The sequence below is a fragment of the Schistocerca americana genome, unplaced genomic scaffold (genome assembly GCF_021461395.2).
Source record: "Schistocerca americana isolate TAMUIC-IGC-003095 unplaced genomic scaffold, iqSchAmer2.1 HiC_scaffold_1029, whole genome shotgun sequence".
NCBI lineage: Eukaryota > Metazoa > Arthropoda > Insecta > Orthoptera > Acrididae > Schistocerca > Schistocerca americana.
This window is the reverse complement of record NW_025725079.1, coordinates 20001-25000: the sequence shown is the minus strand read 5'-3', so window position 1 is coordinate 25000 and position 5000 is coordinate 20001. Positions and strand designations below refer to the sequence as shown.

The following is a 5000-nucleotide window of genomic DNA, read 5'->3' as shown; positions in this document are numbered from 1 at the left end:
TCTGGTCGGGACTCTGTTTGCATGTATTAGCTCTAGAATTACCACAGTTATCCAAGTAACGTGGGTACGATCTAAGGAACCATAACTGATTTAATGAGCCATTCGCGGTTTCACCTTAATGCGGCTTGTACTGAGACATGCATGGCTTAATCTTTGAGACAAGCATATGACTACTGGCAGGATCAACCAGGGAGCTGCGTCAACTAGAGCTGAGCAGCCGGCCGCCCGGGAGTGTGTCCCGGGGGCCCGCGCGAACACGCAAGCGTCCGCTCAATTATTCTGCAAACAGGAGGAGGCTGAGCTCCCCTGCACAATACACCTCGAAACCCTCTCAGGTCCCGGCGGCGCGCAGCGCCGTCCTAAGTACTTGGTCGGGTTCGAGAGAGGCGCAATCGCCCGGAGTTTGGCGAGTAGACGCTTTAGGTGCGACCACCCGTGCTCCCAACTGAGCTTGCCGCTGCCGACAGAGGCCCGGGAGCGTGCTGTCGTGGCATTGCCGGCGGGAGACAACACGCGCCACCTACGGTGGCCGGCAGCTCCAACGCCAGCGCCACAGAAGGACAAAAGCCCCACTTGGGTGCCGAAGCGAACTCTCCCAGCACAGCGCACGCGCCAACACGTCCGCACAGCTGCGATACAATCCACCTGCGAGAACCGCAGAGGCGACCGAGCAGCAGACGGCGTCGCGGCGCCGAGCGCCGGGCGGCGGCGCATCCTCAGCGCACACAGTCCTCAATCGGACCAGCACACTGCAGATGTCCACCGCGCTTCGCACCGGGCCCGCGAGGACCTACTTTGGCCGCACGGCGCCGCGTGCAGGGTGCGCCGGCGCGCAGCTGCGCCGCCTGCCGCCTCCGTCGGCCGGCGCGCCTGCCACTGGCCGCCCCCACCAGCCGGCTGTAGCGCGTGCGCCCACGCACCGCGCGGCCAGCACGCCGGAAGGCCCCCCCTCACCGGCCGGGGACGGTCCCACCCAGCCACCGCCGCGTATCGCTTCACACCCACATGCCATTCACGTTCGTGGGCATGGTGGGTATCGCTGAAACAACCGGTTGGTAGCTCAACCGATCGTCGCCATCACTGATTCACCTCTAGCGAGAACAACCGCACCACAACGGTTTACCAGTTCTTCATTTGCGTAACGTCACCAGCAAACGTAGACGTCCATCGCCATTTGCAAATTCAACGATTGTTGCATGCCTGTGTCAGGTGTCACGACACACTATGTCTGCCCACATACACGCAACAACATGTGCACGCTTCGCGAACACGTGGAAGGTGGCCCCCGTACGTATGCGATGTCCATTGCGCGAACGACTGTCAACCGGCCTCTGTCGCATGTCGCAGATGTGGAACGCAGTGCACCATGCTATCACGGTGTGTGAGAAGAGACGACTACGTCTGACAACACGCGCCACTACATCAACAGACGGCTCATGCTGATCGCCATCCACGGCATACCATACTGCAATCCAGCTCTTATAGGGAGACGACACGTAGCTGAGTGCACAATATTTGGACCGTATGGTTCGCCGTTGTTGGCGCAGTCGTGGTACGGTCACACATGTACCACGATGTATCATTCAGTACATGAGGACCAATGTGCGGTACAGTGTGTGATTTGGACGTACAACATCAGCGGACAGTTGCCACAAGCCGTACCACAACGTAGGCTGTGCTTCGCCATGCGAATGCCAATGAACAACTGCGAAGGGCATTGAGCATGTACGTCCTGCCGCCATCCGCATTACAGTGTATAGCTGCAAGGTGTTTAACATGAAGCGATACTCTGGGGACCGGGCAGTGCGAGTAGCAAACTATATTGCGGGGGTTGCAGTTAGGCAACACTACACTAATTTAACGCGTCGTATGACAATTACAGAGCAGGTTAAGGCCCAACGTGTGTTGGGTTAAGGCCCAACGTGTGTTGGGTTAAGGCCCAACGTGTGTTGGGTTAAGGCCCAACGTGTGTTGGGTTAAGGCCCAACGTGTGTTGGGTTAAGGCCCAACGTGTGTTGGGTTAAGGCCCAACGTGTGTTGGGTTAAGGCCCAACGTGTGTTGGGTTAAGGCCCAACGTGTGTTGGGTTAAGGCCCAACGTGTGTTGGGTTAAGGCCCAACGTGTGTTGGGTTAAGGCCCAACGTGTGTTGGGTTAAGGCCCAACGTGTGTTGGGTTAAGGCCCAACGTGTGTTGGGTTAAGGCCCAACGTGTGTTGGGTTAAGGCCCAACGTGTGTTGGGTTAAGGCCCAACGTGTGTTGGGTTAAGGCGCAACATAGGTTAGGTTAAGGCGCAACATAGGTTAGGTTAAGGCGCAACATAGGTTAGGTTAAGGCGCAACATAGGTTAGGTTAAGGCGCAACATAGGTTAGGTTAAGGCGCAACATAGGTTAGGTTACGGCGCAACATAGGTTAGGTTAAGGCGCAACATAGGTTAGGTTAAGGCGCAACATAGGTTAGGTTACGGCGCAACATAGGTTAGGTTAAGGCGCAACATAGGTTAGGTTAAGGCGCAACATAGGTTAGGTTAAGGCGCAACATAGGTTAGGTTAAGGCGCAACATAGGTTAGGTTAAGGCGCAACATAGGTTAGGTTAAGGCGCAACATAGGTTAGGTTAAGGCGCAACATAGGTTAGGTTAAGGCGCAACATAGGTTAGGTTAAGGCGCAACATAGGTTAGGTTACGGCGCAACATAGGTTAGGTTAAGGCGCAACATAGGTTAGGTTAAGGCGCAACATAGGTTAGGTTATGGCGCAACATAGGTTAGGTTACGGCGCAACATAGGTTAGGTTACGGCGCAACATAGGTTAGGTTAAGGCGCAACATAGGTTAGGTTAAGGCGCAACATAGGTTAGGTTAAGGCGCAACATAGGTTAGGTTAAGGCGCAACATAGGTTAGGTTAAGGCGCAACATAGGTTAGGTTAAGGCGCAACATAGGTTAGGTTAAGGCGCAACATAGGTTAGGTTAAGGCGCAACATGGGTTAGGTTAAGGCGCAACATGGGTTAGGTTAAGGCGCAACATGGGTTAGGTTAAGGCGCAACATGGGTTAGGTTAAGGCGCAACATGGGTTAGGTTAAGGCGCAACATGGGTTAGGTTAAGGCGCAACATGGGTTAGGTTAAGGCGCAACATGGGTTAGGTTAAGGCGCAACATGGGTTAGGTTAAGGCGCAACATGGGTTAGGTTAAGGTACAATATGGGTTAGGTTAAGGTACAATATGGGTTAGGTTAAGGTACAATATGGGTTAGGTTAAGGTACAATATGGGTTAGGTTAAGGTACAATATGGGTTAGGTTAAGGTACAATATGGGTTAGGTTAAGGTACAATATGGGTTAGGTTAAGGTACAATATGGGTTAGGTTAAGGTACAATATGGGTTAGGTTAAGGTACAATATGGGTTAGGTTAAGGTACAATACGGGTTAGGTTAAGGTACAATACGGGTTAGGTTAAGGTACAATACGGGTTAGGTTAAGGTACAATACGGGTTAGGTTAAGGTACAATACGGGTTAGGTTAAGGTACAATACGGGTTAGGTTAAGGCACTTGGGGGGGGGGGGGGGCCCGGTTTGTTGATTGTGATTATCGTAAGTAAATGACTGCGGCATCATCTGATTTGCCACGTCAGGGTGCACCTTTGGCTCATAACAGGCGGCGCTCTGATTCCATGCTTGTGGCAGACCTGTGTCTTTCATTCCTGCCATTGTTTGTGTGGTGTGACAGGAGGCAGTATTGTGATGTTGGGTGCACCCCTGTCTGGGACATGTGTGGGTGTTGGTGGCTTAGCTGAGCAATGGTGGTTGTCGGAAGGGTGGGATATTCTGTTTTCCGAGTGGACCTCCCGGTCTGGTTATGATAGTGTGGATTGTCTAATGTGGCAGAGAGGATGCACTGGGTGTTGTTCCATGCTGGTGCTTACATATTGTCTGTGTGCCTGTTACAGGCAGAGAGTAGTGCGTGATAAGAGTGTCTGGCTGACGTGTGATTGTGAGCAGAGTCTTTCAGCATGTATACGGACAGGTCTATACATTATCTGTATTCTGATGGCTCTATCTATTACTAATCAGCGCCGTGTATACGTTTAATCCGGTTCCAGTCGAAACTATTGTATCTCTGTACATTAGTGACACGGCGAGCCCGCTATGTAGTTACTCGTCTCGGCAGCTTCCACCGGTGTATGGCAAATGATTATAAGGAATCAGTCTAGTCGTCAATACCGATAGTCTGACGTCACATGTCTGGGGTGGGGGACGCTGCGCCCTTCCGGTGGGTCATGGCCTAGGAAGACTCTTCCCACGCAGGGGGGCTTGGACTGTCATTGACTCTTCCGAGTAATATACTTGCCGTACGTTTTTGCGACTGCGAGTGCAACGCTCACCGGTACCGACATGGATGGAGCGCCTCCTAGCTGCCGCTGAGCATCTGCATTCGTACAGCGAGCAACGCGATCGCGTCTGTAGCTCGTACGTGGTACAGCTCGCAGCTCATGTATATGGACAGCGGGAATGTCGCATATTGGACATAACTCTTCATGAAACGCACGTTATAGGGGTGGATTGCACATTGCGAGTGCGAGCAAAGTCCGCCGTTCATCCGCTGGAGTTGCGAGTTGGGCGGTTGGGGTGGGGCACGAACGGGTGCAGGTGGAGTGATTGCCGGTCCACGACTTCGTGCGGCAGAGGCGCTGGCGTTGGGGTGGGGTCGAAAGAAGGGCACTGTGGGCCCATCGCTGTCTTAGTCGGCTTGGCGTCTCATAGATGACGGTATCGTCGTTGCAGGAGGTCATGTTGCGGGAGACCTACAGATGGCGGTATGTTTTGCGGTGCGCTCGACATGGCGGACGTAGTGTTGTCAGATTCGCATAGATGGAGGTATTGCATGTGGTTTCGCCGTATTTTCATAGATGGCGATACTGTTTTGCCGGCATGGTTGGCGTAGTTCCGTCGGATCCCTGTAGATGGAGGTGCCGTTCCTGGGCTGGCTGTCAATGTCGTTGCGT

General features: G+C 53.4%; 1 non-coding gene across 1 annotated transcript in view; it reads right to left on the bottom strand.

The window, feature by feature from the left end:
• Positions 1–193, bottom strand: part of LOC124558671 — a 1910-nt gene extending 1717 nt beyond the window's left edge. Inside the window, exon 1 of the ribosomal RNA XR_006968859.1 lies at positions 1–193. This exon is cut by the window's left edge and continues 1717 nt beyond it. This is a non-coding gene — a ribosomal RNA (small subunit ribosomal RNA).
• Positions 194–5000: the final 4807 nt, after the last annotated feature.